Below are 22,613 nucleotides of genomic sequence, written 5' to 3' on the forward strand. Positions count from 1 at the left end.
TGAGATGAATCGCCGAATGTAAGCTAACCGTCCTTGCAATCCTCTGAGCTCTCTTAGATTTCTAGGAGGTTGCAGTTCGTGTATCGCCTTCACTTTGTCAGGATCGATATGTATACCTTTAGTGGTGACGACGAATCCAAGGAATTTTTCGCTGGACATTCCAAGGAAGGATTTAGTAGGATTCATCTTCAATTGATGGCTTTGCATGAGATCGAACATCGTCTTCAAGTCCTTGATGTGATCTTCTTTGTTGCGGCTTTTTACAACCAAATCATCAACGTAGCATTCGACTGTTTTCCTGAGATGTTCTTGGAAAATCTTAGTCATTGCTCGTTGGTATGTGGCGCCTGCATTCTTTAGACCGAATGGCATCACCGTGTAGCAGAATACACCGAGGGGCGTTCTGAATGCTGTATGCTTCTCGTCATCTGGGTGCATCTTGATTTGGTTATATCCTGAGAAACCATCCATAAAAGACATTCTCTCAAATCCGCATGTATTGTCGATAATGACATCTGTGATTGGGAGAGGAAAGTCGTCTTTTGGACATGCCGTATTCAGGTCCCTGAAGTCGATGCAAATCCTGATTTTACCGTTCTTCTTCATGACTGGAACGATATTGGCCAGCCAATCCGGATGTTGCTCCTCTCGGATAAATCCTGATTCGATCAATTTCTTAACCTCTGCCTCGATGGCTTCCATTATCTGCGGACGAAACCGTCTTTGCTGTTGCTTGACAGGTTTGGCATCCGGCTTGATATCGAGGCGGTGCATTGCCACATTGGGGTCGAGCCCTGGCATATCCTCGTAGTTCCAAGCGAAGACGTCAATATACTCCCTGATGAGAGCAATTAACTCCTCCTTCTCATTTGAGGGAAGACTATCGCTGATGAATATCGGCTTTGGGTTGGCCTCGTCGCCCATGTTAACTTGGACTATTTTATCCTCAGTGGGGGGTTCTCTCTGTTCGAACCTGTCACCATACTGCATATTCAGATGATGAACCCACGGGTCTTCCCATGTTGGCATTTGATCATCGTCCTCCATTGTAGACGGATCAGCTGTAGCCATGTTTACCATTAGGGTTTTGAATGCCTCCCCTAGACTTGTGTCGGAATTCCCAGCTGAAGAATCAGAAGAGTATCCGTTCTTAGTTTTGTTAGCAATTTGATCGATGATCTGCCAACCACATTCATCATCGGACGAGGAAACATAGCCTAAGCCTCGCCCGTATTTATAATAATCCTTGGGTTTCCCTTTTGGTACATATACCGCTTTGGTTGGATTACGAGGACCTCGATCGAAGTATAGACCTTCTCCGAGTGTGAAATCGTATCCCTGCTTTTCCATGAGCTTGCGCGCTTCCGGACTATACTTAGATAAATGCCGACCAGGTTTGTCATCATCTTCATCTTCACTTAGGAAATGATCTGGTAACGGAGAGCTTTTTCCTTTACCATAAATTACTTCTTTTGCACCTCCTATCTTGTTCGGGATGATCATGGTTGTTCCGAAAGAATGCTGGAGGCGTTCCTTTGTTACATAGGATGACCGAAGCGGCATATACAAATCAGGATTATTATACAATTCTGTTATCACATCATCAAGAGACAGGGAGTACTCCAAATCGTTATTTATTTCAACATCGGCAAGTTGCCAATTACAACCTCCATCTGACGATTGTTCATCGTCAAGATTGATAAATCGTTATTTATTTCATTATTGGCAAGTTGCCAGTTACAACTGCCTTCTGACGTTTGATCATCGTCAAGGTTGATTACAAAGGGTACAATGTCATTTAGAACATAACCGCCATTGTAATCAAATCCGTCTTCGGTATCAGCTTCTCCTCCGCTGTCCGTGCCTTGGGCCGATGATTCAGTATCGGATTCGTTACCATAAAGGAGAGAATCAGTGAAATAATTCTCATACCCTTTAAATGGTTGCTTATCCGCGACCACCGTTCTAACCCTATTATCAGCGTCGACATATTTCAAACACTGATGGAGAGTTGAGGGGATTATAACGTTACTATGGATCCAAGGCCGACCCAATAGTAAGTTATATGACGTCTCAGCATCAATCACATAACATGTGACTTCTGTCTTCAAATCTCCCATTTGACACTTTATCCGGATTTTACCTAAAGGTCTTGACCCGCTGGTATTGAACCCGTAGATAACAGTGCCTGTGGCCGCCAACTTGCTAACTGGAATACCAAGGAAGTGCATCAAGCGAAGCGGCATAATACTCACAGCAGAACCCGGATCCACTTGGATTCGGTTGACTTTGCTGGAGCCGATGTACCCGATGAAGTATAGCGGTCGATCGTGGTTCAAATTCTTCGTTTGCATGTCCTCTTTGGTGAAGGTAATGCAGGGAAGGTTTTTAGTCGCTATGTTGCACTGTTGACTCAGTGGTTCTGGCTGTTCAGGCACCGGCTTGATTTGAGTCAGAAACACCTCTGAATTGGCCAAAGCTTCTTGCAAGGCCTCCCTGGTTTCCTTGGACAGCCGCAGCAATTCATACAGCGTTATCCGTGCTGGAATATTGGCTAATTGAGCCATTATATTGAAGACTTGCGGAGTCTTCGAGCTTTCCGGTTTGTCTTTTCCAATCGGGCGACTGAAACGAGACTGCTTCGGATTCTGTACCTCCTGGGGATTCTTCTCTTTCGGTTTATTCACCGGCTGTCGTCGAGCCTCTTTGCCCGGTGTAGGACTTGTAATCACCCCCATCTCCGTGAGAGTTTTGGCTGGTCCCCTTTTATTCACCCCCTGCTCACTAGGTGGTGGATAGTTGTAGTGATACTCATTTCCGCTTCGGGTTGCAAAAACTTCTTGCTCTTCTTCAGAGAGTGGAAAAGCTTGTATTCTTTCGTCATCTTCTCCTGGGATAGCAGAGACTCCGCAGCAAGACTTTCCTTTCCCTTTGGACTTCTTCTTGGATGACGACCCGGCCCATTGTTCATCTTCAATCAGGTCGGGGTGAACACAGAGGATTTCGCCGTTTGGAGCTGTATGTGGCACAAGTCCTTTTTGGCGCTGTCCATGCGGGTCGTCGTTTACTGTTTTCATTCCCACTTTGGTGATGCTTTTTGGTTCAAACCACGCCGTGGGTACTAATCCAAAACTGATTGAAACCGCGTTTGCTCCAACATTCTTGGACGGCTTCGGGGTTATGACGCCTACATCAATTAGCGCCTGGATCTTGTCCTTGAGGTGGTAGCATGACTTCGTAGGGTGATGGACCGCTCTGTGGTATGCACAATACCTCGGATCCGTCACTTTGTTAGCCCCTTCTTGATCCACAATCGCTGGCAGCTGAATTTTGTTGTTCTCCAACAGGTACTTAAAGATGCCGGGAACTTCGTCATCTTTGAAGGAGTACACCTTGGGAAACCTCGGCTCTGAAGATTTCTGCTTCTGAGGCCGTTGTTGCCATTGTCCCCGAGCTTGTTGTGGTGCTTGTTGCTGCTGCTGCTGCTGTTGCTGAGGTTGCAATTGAAAGGTTTGATTAGCATCAACTGCATTAGCATGTGCCTTACCTTTCCCCCGTGTGGAGCATTCGTCGCCTGTTGGCCTCTCTCCGCCTTCTTCCTTCTTAGGAATCGCTCGGCTTGCTCTCCTCGGACCTTTAGATCCTTCCATGTCTTGGACGGTGCTGTCCCCATTGCTTCCAACACGTCCAGCACGAGGTTGTTGTGGCAAGTCTGGAGGATGAATTCCTCGGTGATCGGGTCCCGACAGTTCATCGCTTTGTTCCGGAACCTCTTGACGAAGGTGTCCACCAATTCTCCGTCTTTCTGCTTCTCGTCCAACAACGACCCGATGGATATCTCTGTGTTGTCGTCGAAGAAGTTGGCGAGGAACTTGGTCTCCATGTCGTCCCAACTGTTCACACTACCTGGCTTGAGGCGGCGATACCAATCGAAGGCGGCTCTGCGAAGAGTGCCGACGAATGACCGCACCATCAGAGGCTCATTACCGGAGATTACCCCTAAGTGCGATTTGAAGTAAATCAAATGCTGAGTGGGTGAACCCATCCCATTAAACGGCGTGAAGTTAATTAGATTAAACTTCGCCGGATATGGGATCGATTCCCATTCTCTTGGGTATGGGCAAGGAATGCCTGTTTTCTTCGTCTCTTGAGCGGAGATCAATGTGTTGATTTTGCTCTCGAGGTTCTTGATCTTCAGGTTTTCGCCGGTTTCTTCGCCAGCATTCTCATTACCACCCCCTGCGTGTTTTCGCTAGCATTCTCGTTACCACCCCCTGCATTGACGGGGGGATTATTGGTATTACGAGCTTCATTCGTATCCTCGTCTTCCAGATTCACCGGGTTACGACGACTTGGCTCGCCTTGCTGGTTCGTCAATGCCTGGATTTGCTGGTCATGCATTTCTCTCATGTTTTGCATGGCCATCTGCATTTCGAACCTAAAGGTTTCATGTTTCTTAGCTAAGGCGTCTTCAAGTATTTTGGCCACTTGCTCCGCGCTTATCATCAGTGATTCGCGGGGTTGCCCTTCGCTGGATACTGTATTGTCTGAGGCGACAGCGGAGCCGGCATCAGATTCTTTGTCTTCTGATGGGAGTCTTGTTCGAACCCTACCATAGGTTGTCCGCTTGATGGTTCCGGACTGCAGACGGGTTCTAGGCCGGGATGCTTTCAGAATCGATTCGAGATTGTCCCGCTCCGATGTCCCTCTGCTAGTCATGTTGGTGGTGACACTCGGAAATTCTCCCTCTTCAACCACCGTTCTTCTTCGTCGGAAACGCCTAGGCCTTGGTTTCGGCGTTTCAGTATTGAGTCTCTCGAAAACCAAAACTCGTTCGGGGACCACCTTGATGCAGCTGCATTCAGACAATACTGCCCGAATGAGTTTGGAACAGAGGCACTGAGTTTCCTGTTTTTGGGGACTCCTTTTCCTGGTTTTATTCGTACCCCCAGCACGATAGTACAACTCGTCTGCTTGACGATCGGAGTAACCTATCATGTGTTGGCACGACTTCTCAGGTATAACGCTATCGCCATCAGACGATAACGTTTCCTTCTGAGGGGGAATTACCTTCTTAGGGTTTTCGAAAGTTACACGCCTTGAAACATGCCTTTTTGGGCGTGAGTTCTCGGCGGGCTCCTGGATTTCAATACGCAAGTTGGTGCGCATGACTGCCCTGGTCTCTTTGTCATGCTGGAGGTGACGGCGACCCCCAGCATGTCCTGGTCTCTTTGTCATGCTGGAGGTGACGGCGACCCCCAGCATGTTGCGTCGTCCGGGGCTTTTTCATGGGGCCCAAACGATCTTGGACAGGAGCTTTGCCTCTCTCGTCGGGAATCGGACCGAGGTGCTCCAAGACTGGCTTCTTCCTTTGGGACGATTCTGCATGATCTCCCGGAGAAGCTGCTGGAATTATCGACGATATGGGTTGTTTTGCCGGTGGTTGAACTTTGGTAGGAGGCTGCTTCGGCCTCCACACTTGGCGGGTTGGTGGCGGCTTCTTGGCCACTCTTCCTTTCTTCAATTCCTCGGCCTTCTGCACGAGGATTCTTTCTTGTGCAAGCAGTGCACGGCGTTTGTGAATCCGCTCCTCGAGTGTCGAACGGTTCCGTTTGACCCGGATCCATTCGTTCGTCGGCGGCTTAGAGGAACTGCCATTCTTCAGATGTTGAGGCTGTTTGCCTCTCCTGTTCTTCAAATCCGCGTTGTAGCGGACCCCGTCTGTGGACTCCATCGCCTTGGTGAATTGCCGCGCAAGGCGTTGACGTCGTCTCTGGCGGGCTCTCTTCGACGACTTTGGCGTCAGCTGGGGTGAGAGCTTCGTTGGCGTTCTGAACTTCTTCAAACCAACGAGCTTTTCTCCTGGAGGAGAACTTCTTGGACTTGCGGGGGGAGGTAGATCCGGATGAGGACGAAAGGTATTCCTCGAACTTGGCCTGGTCGAATTCGTACTCGACCTCCTCCTCGACCGGGATCGGAATCCGCGGCTGCGACGTGACGATCTCGGCAGCGAGATCGTTGGCTCCCACTGTAGTCGCCAGATTGTTCGCAGTGAAAATTGTAGCTTTCATTGAGTTCATTGTCATCTTAAATAACAAATTTTCGAGTTACAAAAGATCCGGTCTTTTTTAGATCCGGTTACAACGAAATCAAAGAAAAAATAAAAATTACAACTTTCTCCTTTTGAACAGATCGCGAGCTCCTGTTTTGCGGTCGCTCGCTTTGTGTGGGTTCTTTGCCGACGCCGGGGTTAATCCGTGGACCACCGCGCGATCTAGATCCGGTCGGATCTACACGATTCGACGGGTATTATTCCGCCAAGGGAATAATAGTCGAGGAGGATTAGTTCACCAAGGAAATAATCGTCCAAATCTCGGGATCAAAGGCCAAGCTTTGATCCGGAGTATGATTTCGTGTAGATCTGAGATCTGATTTTTTACCTCTCGAACACCTGCCTTTTGTGACGTGGATGCTCCCCGAGAATCAGATCTGAATCTTCAAGTCCTCAAGTCCTCAAAACTCCAAGCTCGATCTCCAATCCGGCAGAGTTTCGGCTCTCAAAGTTCCAACCTTTTGAAATGAAACAAGGGGGGCCTATTTATAGGCTCCCTTTACTGTGCCCGGGCACAGATCTGGCCGGCCACCTCAGGGTGGCTCGGCTTTGGCCGAGCCACCCAGAGGTGGCTCGGCTCAGGCCGAGCCCCCCCTTGGTGTTGGGTTCCGTCGTGTTTTCGTCTTTCGGTTCTCGTTTTGTCCGTGATTTGGTTGATTCAGACTCTGATTCGTTGATCTGATTTGGCAGTAAGTCGGATTCCTGATTTGGCAGTAAATCCATTTCTGAGTTCGAGTCCGAAACTGATCTTGATTCGGTCGTGATTCATCCGAGTCCGCTCTTGTTTGAATGACTCGTTGATTCCTCGAACCGTTGGCTTGATCCCACGCACGAATGGATGTATTCCATTGCTTGCGTGCGATTCGTCAACCTCGTCGCCTCGTTGGTTCGTCGGTTTGTGTCGAGCTATGCTAAGGGACCTATAAGCAATTTTATACGCCTACAGCGGCCACTGTCAAACGGAAGGCCCTTTAATTCTATTATGCTGTGGTATCTCAAACTTTATATTAAAAATCGCATGATGGAATCTTGCTTCGCTGCCTTTTCAGGAAAGAGGCACAAGAAGCTCTCAGAGAAGCTCATGGCGGAATGTGTGTAGCTCATTAATCTGGAGCTAAACTAGGGGATTGACTCCATAGGCTCGTCTAGTACTAACCTAAAATGATCGTTGACACCAGTAATTATGCTAAAATATGTCACGCGTGTCAGGTCCATGGTGATTTCATTCATCAAGCACCAAGGAATTTGCATCCAACATCTCCGTATTGGCCATTCGAGATGTGGAGAATGGATATTGTTGGACCCATTTTTCCTCCAACATCCAAAGGGTATCAGTTTATCTTGGTAATAACTTATTACTTCTCTCAATGGGCAGAAGCAGTTCCTTTGAAAGAAGTCAAGGTTTCGGACATGGTCAAGTTCATCAAACACCATGTCGTCTACCGTTTTGGAGTACCAAGGTGAATAGTTCATGACAATAGAGCCTAATTTGTCAGCTATAGTTTTCAGAGATTTTGTAATAAGTTTAAAATCCAAACATTGTGTTAACAACATATTATCCATCAGCTAATGGCCTTGCGAAAGTTTTTAACAAGACAATCGTAAAGCTTCTCAAGAAGTTCGTCTCCAAAAGCCGACGCGATTAGGATGAACGACTCGGTGAATGTCTATGGGCCTACTGCACCATGGTGAGGACCCCGACAAAAGCTACTCCCTTCTCTTTGGTGTATGGCTGTGAGGCTGCACTATCATTAGAAATTCAGATCCAATTCTTGAGAGTTGCCCTTGCGACCGGGATGACAGATGAGGATCGTCATCGACTATGCCTTCAAGAACTGGAAGCGCTGGATGATAAGCAACTTCATGCTTAATAACAGATCGAGTTATATCAAGCTCGAATCTCCAAAACCTATAACAAAAAGGTCAAAGAAAGGATCTTTAAGAAAGGCGATCTTGTCTTAGCAGTCAGACGACTCATGGTCATGACGCACAAGACGAAAGGGAAGTTCAATCCCAAATGGGAAGGACCCTTCGTGGTTGAGTCAGTCTACTCGAATGGAGCCTACCGTCTCATCAATCGAAAAGGTGATAGGCTCATGATGCCAATCAATGGGAAATTTCTTAAGAAATATTATCCATAGAGAATCATGGGACCCCCTTTCCTCCCCTAGCTGAGTCTAAAAAGAGAAACTAAACTCACTTAGACTGGGGGTTGGTTGCTTGGAATCCACTGGATTAAGAGTAACAAATCTTTTACATCATCAAGTTAACATTACACTTCTGATGATCGCCATCCCCATAGAGTATAACTTTAGTTTGTTTCATATTTAATATGACAATCTTCTCTGATGACAAAATTCCTTTCATGTTAATATTACACCTCTGACAGTCAACTTATCAATCCTCTCTAATAGGATGATAGGTCCACAAAATTGTTCAAATCACAACAAAATTCCTGTCATGTTAACATTACACCTCTGACAGTCAACTTATCAACCCTCTCCAATAAGATGATAGGTCCACAAAGTTATTCAGATCACAACAAAATACCTATCATGTTAACACTACACCTCTGACAGTAAACTTATCAATCCTCTCCAATAAGATGATAGGTCCACAAAGTTGTTCAGATCATAACAAAATTCCTGTCAAGTTAACACTACACCTCTGACAATCAACTTATCAATCCTCTCCAATAGGATGATAGGTCCCCAAAGTTGTTCAAATCATAACAAAATTCCTGTCATGTTAACAATACACCTTTGACAGTCAACTTATCAATCATCTCCAATAGGATGATAGGTCCATAAAGTTGTTCAAATCACAACAAAACTCCTGTCATGTTAACATTACACCTCTGACAATCAACTTATCAATCCTTATCAATAGGGTGATTGATAGGTTCTCAAAATTGCTTAAATTGTAATCTCCCCCAGCGAGACACTAAATCTTCAAAATCTTGTTCAAATCACAAGTATAAACCCGTCAAGTTAATATCACACCTCTGACGACCAAACCAGTTTATCAACTCTCTTCAATAGAGTGATAGGCCCATAAAATACTGTTAAGTTAACATAACACCTCTAACAGTCAAACCCCCAATGAACTTGTTAGGTCCATAGCAAGTCTTCATTACAGAATCCCCAGCGGATCAGAGATTTTCTGGAGTTATCCTAGTGATAATGAAGAAAATTTCTGAATTTTACTCTAAGTGAAAATTTATGCCAAGTTATTACTACACCTCTGGCACTTTTAACTTTCTATCAGTTTTTCAAATAAAAACATAACACGGGAAGAAGCAGTGGCAAAGTCTATGTATTCGGTATCATAGCACTAAGTCTAAGTGAATTTATTCTTTTAGCACAACATTACATGTGGAACGAACTTAAACAATCCACATGCTAGCCCGACTCAAACAGTAGTCGATAAAGGCTTATCAAATCTATTGATGGCTGAGGGTTTGCCAAAAATCTTATTGTATACAGAACCATGAAAATCATTTTGGGATCCAAAGTATTCCGAAAATTTGTTCCAGCGAACCGCGAACTTTCAAAACTTTGGAGGGGGTTCTGTAGGTTGTCTAAAAATTACTGTAGATAGTCGATTCCCACAAAACAACAGATGATGAAAGATACAATCTGACATCCTTCACATCAACAAGCGGAAGTTACAATCTGACAACCTTCACAACAGTCGATGAAAGTTACAATGTGAAGACTTTTCACAGCAACGTGCGAGAGTTACAAATTAACGACTCTTGCATTCCACAAGGGCCAAGTGTAAAGATTACAAGATGACAATATGTACAAAAGTGAAAGAAAAGAGATTATAATTGATGATCTCTACAAACCCAAACATGGAAACCCTCTTCCGCATCCCAGAAGCTCAAACACAGGGGTCACCCTGCACTTCCAAGGCAAAATGCAAAGGTCACCCCGTGTTGCCAAAGTCAAATGCAGGGGTCGCCCTACGCTTCCAGATCTCAAACGTAGAGGTCACTCTGTGTTGCCAAGCTCAAATGCAGAGGTCACCATGCTTTCAGATCCTAAACGCAAGGGTCACCCCGTGTTGCCAAGCTCAAACGCAGAGGTCGCCATGCGTTCCAGATCCCAAACATAGGGGTCACCCTACGTTGCCAAGCTCAAACATAGAGATCGCCATGCGTTCCAGATCCTAAACGCATGGGTCACCCCATATTGCTAAGCTCAAATGCAGAGGTCACCATGCATTCCAGATCCCAAACAGAGAGGTCGCTCTGCATTGCCAAGACCAAACACAGAGTTCACGCCGTGTTGCCAAGCTCAAATGCAGAGGTTGCCAGACATAAAGTTCACTCGCGTTCTCTCCAAAACGTGACCCTTGCGTTTTTTACTCAGGAACAGTTTTCAAAACTAACCTATCAAGGTATGGGCATGGTTAAGGGCCAGTTAAGGGGTACCTTACCCCCTAATTGCCCTATATATAGGGCTGGATCTCCAGCAAGAAAAGGGCTGGACAAAGAGGAGAAAAAGGGGGCCAAAAATAAGAGAAAAGGAGAGAAAAAAGAGAAGAAGAAGGACTTCTTGGAGAGGTTTCTTAGGTCATTCTTGGAGCTCTTGGCTTGCTCTTTAAACCTATTTAGGTTAGTTCTCTTAGAGGTTCATCTCCTCTCTAAAATCAACCCCTCTTGGGGATTCAAACTCAGCTAGAGTTGTCAACTCTCTTACAGAGAGTTTCTAACTTGTTCAAACAAGTTTCATTCAAACTCGCCTATCTTACAGAGAGTTTCTAACTTGTTCAAACAAGTTTCATTCAAACTCGCCTAGAGTTCTCAACTCTCTTACAGAGAGTTTCCAACTTAACTTGTTCAAACAAGTTTCATTCAAACTCGCCTAGAGTTCTCAACTCTCTTACAGAGAGTTTCCAACTTATTCAAACAAGTTTCCCCTAACTCGTGTAGAGTTCTGAACTTGTCTTGCAAGTTCTAACACTCTTACAGACAGTTCTCAAAACTCGGCTGAAGTTATAAACTTGCCTCGCAAGTTCTCTCAAGGCGTCAAGTCAAGAAGAGAAGACCAACAACCCACGATATTGAAGTGTTCGGATTATCAACGGGATACAAGATTCAAACTCTCATCGCCATAAAGAAAGAACCCAGTTTTAAACAAAGGGAGGGTTTCATCCTTCCCTCTTTTGTAAATTGGGGAACCGATAAAGAGAATTATAGTTTCTTTTTCTAAGTCAGTTAGAAAGAAGTTATATTAAGAGGATTATAATCATTCTTTTTCTAAGTCAGTTAGAGAGAATAATACAGATTCAATTCTCGAGTTTCTCGCAATTTCCCGTGCATACAGTGTCCACAACCCTATCATAATCAGAGTCTGAATAATCAGCTACCAAACACTGTGTGCCACTCCTATAAATGAGACCAACATCAGATGTACCCCTAAGATAGTAAAAGATTCACTTTGCTGCCTGCCAGTGTTCCTTGCCAGGATTAGCCATAAACCTGCTAACAACACTATCAGCATGCGCAATGTCAGGCCTAGTGTAGACCATGGCATACATCAAGCTTCCTACTACACTAGCATATGGTACCCGAGACATATACTCCTTCTCAGCATCTGATTGAGGAGCAAATGCAGCTGACAAACGATAATTTGTAGCTGTAGGAGTATTTAAAGGCTTAGCCTTACTCATCCTAAATCTGGACAACACCTCCTGAATGTAGCCCTTTTGTGACAAGAAAAGGTTCTTCTGAACTCGATCTCTAAAAATCTCCATACCCATGATTTTCTGTGCTATACCTAGATCCTTCATCTCGAACTTTGTACTGAGAAAAGTCTTTGACTTCTAAATATCTGATTTGTCTTTGGCAGCTATGATTATATCATCTACATACAGGACTAGATAGATGTATGAACCATCTCTCAGCTTGTTGATGTAAACATAACAATCATGTGAACTCCTGTTATCGAAACTCTCGTACCATTGCCTAAGAGATTGCTTGAGCCCATATAAGGACTTCTTCAACCTGCAAACATAGTCTTCTTTTCCAGGAACTTGGAACCCCTCAGGCTGACTCATAAAAATTTCCTCTTCCAACTCTCCATGAAGAAAAGTTGTCTTGACATCCAATTGCTCAAGCTCAAGATCCTGATTTTCCACTATTGCTAACAGTACCCTGATAGAAGTATAACTGACCACTGGTGAGAAAATCTCATTGTAGTCAACTCCTTTTCTCTGATCAAACCCTCTTGCATCTAGACGGGCTTTAAACTTAATAGCTTCAGCAGATGAGATTCCTTCCTTTTTCTTGAAGACCCACTTGCAACTAACTAATTTTCTCCCTAGCGGTCGCTGCACTAACTCCCAAGTCTTGTTCTTATGCAGCGATTCCATCTCCTCACCCATGGTTATAATCCATTGCTCAGAATCAAGACTAGATATGGCTTCTTTGTAGGTGGAGGGCTCTTGATCAACCTCTTCAGCAGCCAATAGTACATAACCCACCATTGAAAGTACCTTAGAGGGAGGTGAATAGGATATATGCTAATCTAATCCGATATTAATGCCAAATTAAAACTATTTAACAATTTTCCTAGCAAGTATGGAATACAATAAGTTATATGAGCTAGGATATGAGATAGTAAGAGATATAAACAATGAGTATGAGTATGAGATATGAGCAATACGAGCAAAATAAAAGAGCACGCCAATAACCAAACGCAAACACACATATGATCACGGAGTTCGATCACCCTCGACCTACGTCTCTGCTCTTCACCCTCGAGGAGAATCTCCACTATCTTCACAAATGGCTACACAATTAGTTTTTAATGCTCACCGATAAACGTTTATAACACACACAATTGTAATCACACAATACACCATCTAAGTGTTGGTCTAGCCCGTGTCATCTTCCTCAAGTGCTTAGATTTACCACCTTTCCCTAGGCTTTACTACCAATGCCGGTCCTCTTAGAATTAGCATCGTCTCTCCCAATCACTTCTCTCAGTGTCCATGTGTATTACAATGTGATCTCATAATTAAGCATAATAAAAATGGTTTGTTCTCTATTACAAAGATGAGAACTAAGTGTAAGCTCACTCAATCACACTCACAATCCAAATTATACAATATATGAAAATACTAAAGCTCAGTAGTTGTGTGTGAAATAATAAGTAATAATTGATGCGGCATAAACATGTACCAAAAATATTGCAAGTGCACAACCGTGTCAAGTTATAGTATAAAGATATCGATCCACGAGGAAGGTGTTTTGTAGGAGAAAATATAAAATCGGTTCTTATGTTGTGTGCGTGACAAATAAGAGTGATGAGTGAATGTGATTGTGAAGAGATTGAGAGAGTGAAAATGGTGCGTAAATAGGCGCAAAATGTAAGTGAGAGTGGATGTGACAAAGAATAAATATGATCAATAAGGCAAGAATGAATAAAATTGAGAAACAAATGAAAATCAAGAATAAAAAATAAAATTCAAGAATAAAAGAAAATGCAAGAAATTAAAGATGATGGATTTAATTATAGATATATGTGATCTAAAACCGAACCCACTTCTTTAGAAAATGGTAATTCCCTAGAGGGTTCTAGCCTAAAGGTGAATCAAACAAAATAAAAATAAACAAATAAAAACTAAACCTAAGAGGGTTCTAGCCTCAAGGTGAATAGTGCAAGAAATTAAAATCTAACTACAAAATAAATTACAAAATCTAAACTACAAAATAAATTACAAGAATTAAATACAAGAAAATAAATCTACTCTATAAGCATGAAATAAATCTAATCTATAACCATGAAATAAATCTAAGGCAAGAGGGTTCTAGCCTCTTGGCTATTTAACAAGAAAATAAAATCTAACTATAAGCATGGAAATAAATCTAAACTAATAAGGAATAAAAAGAAATAAAAGAGAAAAAGAAAAGAAATGCAAACCTCTAAATAATTCTTCATCTTCATCTTCATCATCCAGCAAAGAGAAGAAATATTTAAAGTGGTGAAAAAATTATTATTATTAATTGTAACAAAAAGTTACAAATTTGGAAGGCCTTCTTAATTAAGAGTAGCCCTCCTCTCCAAAAGGAGTTACAAAAAATTTTACACCTCTAACCTCTCATTCTCTACCCCTATTTATAGTAAACATCAGTGAATGAGAGCCATTGGATTAAAATCTTATCCAAAAACAACAATTTTCAGCCATAGATCTGTAACTAATTGTACGTCGTATCAATGCCAGCATTGATACGGGTATCGATGTTGGCATCGATACGGGCATTGATGCTAGATCGATGCCCCATCGATGCTGGCATCGATGTCCAGCCCACTCCAAATTCTGTCCGAGCTTCCTCCTTGTGTTGGGCTTTTGACAACTTGGGCTTTTGGATAATTCTTTATTTGTTTTGGTTTTGGCTTTGGGCTTTAGCATTTCTTGGGCTTTAATTCTTCTTCTTAGCATGGGCTTTTGGATAATTTGGAAATTGATTTTCCAATGGGCTTCTTTGCTTCATTTCTTCATTTAATCAATGGGTTTTTATTGAGAGAATGAAGTTTAAGATTTATTCTTCATTAACATGTAATTAAAAGATAAAAACAATTATTAGTGGTATATTTATTCATATAAAATAGATAATGAGGGTATAAAATTATAATAAAATATAATTATCAAATACCCCCACACCTAAACTTTTGCTAGTCCTCTAGCAAAGAAAGAAAACTAAAAGAAAACCTAACTCACTTTCGTAGGAATCGCGGTAGTATTTAGCGCATACAACAAGCCTTTAAACCCCTAGGTTATCCTAGTGGACAAGTTGTAGTCTTTTGAGGGTTTGTAATGAATATACCCACAAAATTCGGTCATCTTGCCAAATTAAAGAAGTTAGTAAATAACTAAATTTTCTTGATAATTGAAGCTAGTTATTACTCAAGAAAATATTTTTATATATAACTCTAAGGTATATTTCCTAGAAAATATTCTCATTATAGCAATACAAAACCAAGCCAAACATAGAAATTTAATTTAAAAGTTTTAAAAAGAACATGCTAACTCTTTGTTTAAAATAATATTCAAGTTGCTTGATCTAAAATATTTTCCAAGACCATATATACATATATAAAACATTTATTAGTATTTTTATTTTTATTTTTATTTTTTTATATTATCTTTAACTCTTTCTTCCTTGGTGATTTTTTTTTCTACTTTAATGGGCTTTCTAAGCGATCATTTAACGAGTTTTGGGCTAATGGATCCCAACCCAATTGGGCTTAGGTCATTAAGTATGAAAATACTCCTTAGGCTTAATTATTTGATCAGCTTAGGCTTTATAAAATAGAATCACCTTGAATTTAAGAGTTTTTTTTCCTTTCTTTTGGTGCCCATTTTTCGCACTCTTCTTTTTGTAATTTTTTTTTATGTATATGTATATATATTCTGAAAAATATGTAAGTCAAGCCACTTTAAAAAATTATTTTTAACTCTAAGTTAAGCATGCATTCCATTATTTTAAATAAAAATCTAACTTAAGGCTTAAGTAAAGTATACTACTTTGAAAATCATTTCTTAAGAACTTTATTTAGAGTTATCATAAAAGGTGAACTTGAGTAAATAACAGATTAGAAAATTTAAAATTTATCAAATAAATCAATTATTACATAACTCTATCAATTTGGCAAGTGACGATATTTTTATAATTTTTTTTAGGTAAAGGAAAAAATGATAAAAATGCAACAAAAAATGTAAAACAAAGAGAAAAATTAACTAATCCCCACATCCACACCAAAATTTTTGCATTGTCCTCAATGCAAAATCTATGATGCACAAAGTAAAGCAGTAAGAAGTGAAGTACTTACATTTGATCAGCTGATAAAAATCTGTAATTATCTTTGGTCTGTGGATGATAAAATCAAAAATTTATTATTCTCTCTTTTTTTTCTCTTCTTTTTTTCTTTTTTTTGTTTTTTTTCTATTTTTTCTCTTTTTTTCTTTTTTTTCAACTGAATAAGAAACTCTCGAATGAGAGAAGAGTAAATTCTTTTTATTATTCTAAAATAAACAAAACAAATAATGTAGAATGAAGTGTTCAACACGAAGAGCTCGTAATCTACATTGAATCCTACCTTATTGTTGAAATTTCTTCCCCGGATTTTAAATAAATTCAGAATGATATAATTAATAATGTGAAATTCCAAGCATTTCGGGGTGTTCAATAATTCTTGTAACAAAGTAAGGTAGGTATTATTAGTGTCATGCATTTTGTATTTCTTAATAAACTCAGACTCTTGTACTGTGAAGTTTTGTTTTCTAACAACCAATTCTTCAGTAGAGTTCTGAATATTTGGTTGTTGATTATTCTCCAAGAATCTAAGTTCATCAAGAAAGAGTTCTTCAAAATTTAATTCAAAGCAGCAAATATTTAACACAGTTTCATTATTCTCAAGGACCTAATCTGCTTCTTCTAAAAACTCTTACTCTTCATCAAAAATTTCCTCAAAACTTAAATCAGACTCTTCTTCTTCTTCTTCTTCTTCTGATCTTTCTTGAATGTAATTTACTTCTAGAGGCTGATTATTTGGCTGGTCCCCTGATTAAAAATATTGAGATCAGCAGTCAAATTCCCAAAGGACAGCTTCATTTGACCAGTTCTACAGTTGATGAGAGCATTAGAAGTGGCTAAGAAAGGTCATCCTAAGATGACAGGTGTCTGTCCTTTGGGATTGGGCACAGGCTGTGTTTCCAAGACTACAAAATCTACTGGAAAAATAAAATCTCTAACCTTAATCAGAACATCCTCTAACTCACCCATAGGGACCTTAACAGATCTATCAGCCAACTGTAAGGTGCATTTGGTTGGGTTCAGTACACCTAGACCCAATTGCGGGTAGACTGAATATGGAAGCAAATTAACGCTGGCCCCTAAGTCTAAAAGCGCATTATCAATGTGAGTATTACCAATGATACATGAAATGATGGGGGAACCTGGATCTTTACGTTTCAAAGGTATGGGATTTGACAGCATTTCACTGATATTGGCGGCTAAAAAGACTTTCTTTGGAACATTTATTCTCCTCTTCTTAGTGCACAATTCTTTTAAAAATTTAGCATAAGATGGAATTTGTTCAATTACATCTAAGAGAGGAATGTTGACCTTAACCTGCTTGAATGTCTCTAGGATTTTCTCCTCCTGAGGAGAGTGTTTCCTAGACCTGAGTCTATCTGGAAAGGGAGCAACCGGTCTGAATCTATCAAAAGCAGGCTCAGGTTCGGGTTCAGGTTCTTGGTCATCTGAGGGGAGTGATTGTTGAATAGATTCATCAGAAGGAGAAGGAGAAGGAATTTGTACTGGATCAAAAGTTTGACTTGGAGGAGTTCTCACTTGATTATCGACCTGTCTACCTGACTGAAGTGAATGGATTGCATTCACTTAAGCTTCATAGGATGAACTGCATTCTGTGTCCTTAGGGTTGACCACAGGTTGACTCGAAAATTTTCCTTTCTCTCTTTTACTCACGGCACTAGCTAGTTGACCAAGCTGGGAGTCTAATCTAGCTATAGCTTGAGTATTGGAGTTGAGCATTTGTCCGGTTGATTACATAAAGGAATTCAGAGTGCTGGACGTTTGAGTCAACATATTCGTGGTTTGAGTGGAGGCCTTAATTATGGTTTCCAAGCCCCTTTCCAAGACATTGAGACGTTTATCCTGATCTGGATTGTGAGGAGTCTGAATTACAGCTTGATGAAGAGGAGATTGGTTTTGATATGGCAGATTGGGTTGTTGATATTGTGGATAAGAATTAAAAGGAACTGTGTTTCCCCTAGGAAAATGTATGTAGCGTTGACCTGTCCTAATGGATGATTATTTCCTAAGAGAGGACATTCTTCTGAAATATGAGATGGTGACAAACAGTTATGACATCCTAAGGCTGAAACTTGATTGATTTGAGCCGAGGCTCTTTCCTTGATTTCTAAAGCTTCTAACCTACGCATGATTGTGGCCATTCTAGCTTCAGGTGCAATGTTCGACTCTAAGGAAATACCACTGGATTTGGGTTGGGGAGCTGATGACACTCGGTCATCACAGTGTTCCTATTACATGGTTTTTTCAGAAAGACTCTCTAAAAACTCCCAAGCTTCATCAGCGTATTTCCTCATAAAATCCCCGTGGCACATTGATTCTAAGGAAGTTTTTACAGAATAATTTCATCCTTCATAAATTATTTGGCACAATCGCCATTTTTTTAAACCGTGATGAGGACATTGGATGAGAAGATCTTTAAATCGGTCAAAATACTTCCAAAATGGTTCTCCCGGGACAATTTTAAAATTCATGATGCTATTTCTTAGCTTCACTGTTTTATGGATAGGAAAAAATTTCTTAAGAAAAATGGTGATAAATTCCGCCCACGTAGTGATCGAATTTACGGGTAAGCTATACAACTATTTTTTGCTTTGTCTTTGAGAGCAAATAGAATAAATCTGAGTTTGATCGCATCTTCTGTTAATTCTCTCATTTTAATCATAATACACACTTTCTCAAATTTCGAGATAAAAATATATGCATCTTCTGTTTCATTTCCAAGGAATTTGGGAATCATGTTTATGTAATGCGGTCTAAGCTCAAAATTTACTCCATTTGTTTTAGGGAGCCTAATGTAAGAGGGGATTGCATTCCTAATGGGATAGCACATATCATGAAGAACGGGTGGATTAGGATGCTCCATTTCTATGATTAGTTCAAAGCGAATTAATTAACGTGTATTATCCCTAATCCACTGTTGCATACACCAAAACTATTTCTTTTTATTTATTTTTTATAAAGAAAGAAAAAAATTAGTTTTTTTTTATGAGAAAAAAATAGAGAAAACCTAACTAAAACAAATCAAAGCAATCACTTTTCAATCACTCTAATTTTAGGGTTTAGCCTAACTCAACTAGACCAGCTCCTAACTAAAAACTCCTACAGTGAAAAGATTAAAGTTTTACCCAGGTAGTTAGCCAGGTAAGGATAGTACTAGAGGGTGATCAGAGATCAATTAAGTACCTCGTTCCTTGCGGGGCGCTTTACACAACCCCTAAACCTTACCTTAGACACCAACTAATCTGAGAAAATTTAAACCGGTTCACTTAAGGATTTCTTGTTCCTTATTAAGCTCGAATCCTTAGGGGCCAACGTCTAATGAGTTTTAGTAGGATTGGGTTTGTGAAGTGAGGAATTAGTGATTTGTGGGCTAAGAAAAGGGTGATGAAATCCCTTACCTTATTTTGATTAGGGGTTTTGCCCTTAAGAATGTTTTAAGTATGTGCCAAATCAAGTGCTACAATCACTTTGGTGAATTCCTACACTATATGAAATGCAACCCTAAAAATTAAAAGCGACTAAAAAGGATGATAAAAGGAAAATCTTTATATTTTTTATTAGGGTTAAGAATCAAACAACTATGAGAAGGGGGAACATTGTTTGAGTTTATTATCTTGTTAGTTAATGTCCAAGAGAAAGATGGATTTTATTATGGTCAACAAAAATAAAATCTTTTTTTTAATCCTAATTGTCTCTAATTGTGAAGCTAACTAAAAGGGGTGGAATTGAAAATGCTAGAAAGAAGACTTACCCGAAAACAAATCTTCAAATCCTAGTTCTCCAATCCGCGATCTTCAAGCTCTAAGCGTTTCCTTCATAATAAACACACAAGTTAAAGAACCAAAATAATTAAAACCTACTTAAGCACCCTCCCCGGCAATGGCGCTGAAAACTTGATGCGGCATAAACATGTACCAAAAATATTGCAAGTGCACAACCGTGTCAAGTTATAGTATAAAGATATCGATCCACGAGGAAGGTGTTTTGTAGAAGAAAATATAAAATCGGTTCTTATGTTGTGTGCGTGACAAATAGGAGTGATGAGTGAATGTGATTGTGAAGAGATTGAGAGAGTGAAAATGGTGCGTAAATAGGCGCAAAATGTAAGTGAGAGTAGATGTGACAAAGAATGAATGTGATCAAAAAGGCAAGAATGAATAAAATCGAGAAACAAATGAAAATCAAGAATAAAAAAATAAAATTCAAGAATAAAAGAAAATGCAAGAAATTAAAGATGGAGGATTCAATTATAGATATGGGTGATCTAAAATTGAACTCACTTCTTTAGAAAAGGGTGATTCCCTAGAGGGTTCTAGCCTAAAAGCGAATCAAACAAAATGAAAATAAACAAAAAGAATCTAAATCCAAGAGGGTTCTAGCCTCAAGGTGAATAGTACAAGAAATTAAAATCTAACTACAAAATAAATTACAAAATATAAACTACAAAATAAATTGCAAGAATTAAATGCAAGAAAATAAATCTACTCTATAAGCATGAAAATCTAATCTATAAGTATGAAATAAATCTAAGGTAAGAGGGTTCTAGCCTCTTGGCTATTTAACAAGAAAATAAAATCTAACTATAAGCATAGAAATAAATCTAAACTAATAAGCAATAAAAAGAAATAAAAGAGAAAAAGAAAATAAATGCAAACCTCTAAATCATTCTTCATCTCCATCTTCATCATCCAACAAAGAGAAGAAATATTTAAAGTGGTGAAAAAATTATTATTATTAATTGCAACTAAAGTTACAATTTTTGGAAGGCCTTCTCAATTAAGAGTAGCCCTCCTCTCCAAAAAGAGTTACAAAAATTTTCACACCTCTAACCCCTCACTCTCTACCCCTATTTATAGTAAACATCAGTGAATGAGAGCCATTGGATCAAACTTGAGCCCCAAGACATGCAAAATCAGCCATTTACTCGCGCTACAGTAAACTGGCATCGATGCCGGCATCGATGCAGGTATCGATGCCGGCATCGATGCAGGTATCGATGCCGGCATCGATGCAGGTATCGATGCCGGCATCGATGCAGGTATCGATGCCGGCATCGATGCAGGTATCGATGCCGGCATCGATGCAGGTATCGATGCCGGCATCGATGCAGGTATCGATGCCGGCATCGATGCCCACATCGATGCCGACATCGATACTTATTATTTCCAAATTCTGATTTCACGGATAGCTTCGTCTCGTCGAGATAGGCGATTTTCATATTCTTCATTAACCTGAGAGTTTGAGATTTATTCTTCATTAACCTGCAATTAAAAGATAAAAACAATTATTAGTGGTATATTTATTCATATAAAATAGATAATGAGGGTATAAAATTGTAATAAAATATGATTATCAAATACCCCCACACCTAATCTTTTGCTAGTCCTCTAGCAAAGAAAGAAAAATGAAAGAAAACCTAACTCACTTTCGCAGGAATCGCGGTTGTATTTAGCGCATGCAACAAGCCTTTAAACTCCTAGGTTACCCTAGTGGACGAGTTGTAGTCTCGTGAGGGTTTGCAGTGAATATACCCACAAAATTCGGTCAACTTGCCAAATTAAAGAAGTCAGTAAATAACTAAATTCACTTGATAACTTTTAGATAATCTAATTGGAGCCAGTTATCACTCAAGAAAACATTTTTATATATAACTCTAAGGTATATTTTTAAGAAAATCTTCTCATTGTAGCAATACAAAACCAAGCCAAACTTAGAAATTTAATTTAAAAGTTTTGAAAAGAACATGCTAACTCTTTGTTTTAAATAATTTTCAAGTTGCTTGATTTAAAATATTTTCCAAGACCATATATACAACTATAAAACATTTATTAGTTTTTTATTTATTTATTATTATTTTTTATTTTTTTTAACTCTTTCTTTCTTGGTGATTTTTTTCTACTTTAACGGGCTTTCTAAGTGACCATTTAACGAGTTTTGGGCCAATGGATCCCAACCCAAATGGGCTTAGGTCATTAAGTATGGAAATACTCCTTGGGCTTAATTACTCGGTCAGCTTAGGCTTAATAAGATAGAATCACCTTGAATTAAAGAGTTTTTTTTTCTTTTTGGTGCCCATTTTTCGCACTCTTCTTTTGCAATTTTTTTTTGTATGTATATATATTTTTAAAAAAAATATGTAAATCAAGACACTTTGAAAAATTATTTTCAACTCTAAGTTAAGCATACAAAAATTTCATTATTTTAAATAAAAGTCCAAGTTAAGGCTTAAGTAAAGTATACTACTTTGAAAATCATTTCTTAAGAAATTTATTTAGAGTTATCATAAAAAGTGAACTTAAGTAAATAACCAACTAGGGATTAGAAAATTTCAAATTTATCAAATAAATCAATTATTACATAACTCTATCAATTTGGCAAGTGACGATATTTTTAAAAAAAAAATTTTAAGAAAAAGGGGAAAAAAACAAAAATGTAACTAAAAATGTAAAATAAAGAGAAAAAATAACTAATTCCCACCCCCACACCTAAATTTTGCATTGTCCTCAATGCAAACTCTATGATACATAAAGTAAAGCAGATAAGAAGTGAAGCACTTACATTTGGTCGGCTGATAAAAATCTGCAATTACCTTTGGTCGGAGGAGGATGGAAAAAATTTATTCTTCTTTTCTTATTTTTTTTCTCTTTTTTT

This window comes from Asparagus officinalis, chromosome 3 (assembly GCF_001876935.1).
Source record: "Asparagus officinalis chromosome 3, Aspof.V1, whole genome shotgun sequence".
Taxonomy (NCBI): Eukaryota; Viridiplantae; Streptophyta; class Magnoliopsida; order Asparagales; family Asparagaceae; genus Asparagus; species Asparagus officinalis.